We start from the raw sequence: 1,304 nt of genomic DNA, 5'->3' as shown, positions 1-1,304 counted from the left end.
TGTGTGTGTGTGTGTGTGTGTGTGTGTGTGTGTGTGTATGTGTGTGTATGTGTGTGTGTGTGTGTACATATATATAATTATACCCGAGTAAGCACATAAATGTGAAACAAGGTAGGAAAAGATAGTATTCAGATCGGGCAATTATGATCAACTATCTTGGTAACAACTGACCGACGAACAGGAACGTGAAACTCTGAGTAACAGTTTTTTTTTACAATATGACTTGTCGACCACCACTAAAATTAATCAGCTTTGTACATTAAAACAAACTAATATACAGTTTTAATTTTATTGACTGCTATGAACATTCAAACTTACACCTTCTATTTTGAACATGTTAATTTATCAACATTGAAACATTTTAATTTGTCAACATTGAAGCATTTTAGTATGTCAACATTGAAACATTCTGATTTGTCAATATTGAAACTTTTAAAGATGTTTTTCTAATTTTAAACTTTTACCATTGATAAACAAAAAATACTGTTGAAACTAGTTTGTATATATGTAAATGAATGCATTTTAAACATTTACGAGTTTTTTAAAATTTAGGTGCATCTATCTATATATATGTGTGTGCGTGCGTGTGTGTGTGAGTGTGTGTGTGTGCGTGTGCGTGTGTGTGTGTGTGTATGTATATGGTATATAATATATACACTCAGATCGAACGATCGATCGATCGATAGATAGATAGATAGATAATTGTAGGTATACGAGTTGACGAAATCATTAGCACTCCGGACAAAATGCTTAGTGGTGTTTCTTCCGGCTTCGCATTCTGGGTTGAAATTCCGCCGGGGTCAACAAACTAAGCACCATCTGAAAACTGGGGTCGATGTAATCGATTTAATACCCCACCCTCTCTGACCTTGTCCTAAAATTTTGAACCATTATAATATATATGCAAGTCTACATGACCAATTATTATACTATCTTTCATAGCCTAGTGCAATAATATGACAAAATATATACAAAATCTATTTCAGTACATATTGATAAATATTTAATTAATATAGTCATGTACTGAAAAAACATCTAGTATCGAATGTATATGCGTGAGTTAATGTGTCTCTTACGTAGATATATACAGTATGTGGTGATAATAGTGGGCGTTTCACATTGCCATGCTATGTCCGAATATATTAATTCATGGATAGTACAAAACCGTTGTGTTAAAGTAAAAGTATTAACAATTGAACATGATTTGTTTGAAGCATAACTATTGTACGCTTGAAATTCCTGTTGTGTCAGTATAAGCATCTGTGTGAATATATATATGTATATATATATATATGTATATATAT

Source organism: Octopus bimaculoides, chromosome 3 (assembly GCF_001194135.2).
Source record: "Octopus bimaculoides isolate UCB-OBI-ISO-001 chromosome 3, ASM119413v2, whole genome shotgun sequence".
NCBI classification, from domain to species: domain Eukaryota; kingdom Metazoa; phylum Mollusca; class Cephalopoda; order Octopoda; family Octopodidae; genus Octopus; species Octopus bimaculoides.
This window is presented reverse-complemented; position numbering follows the sequence as displayed.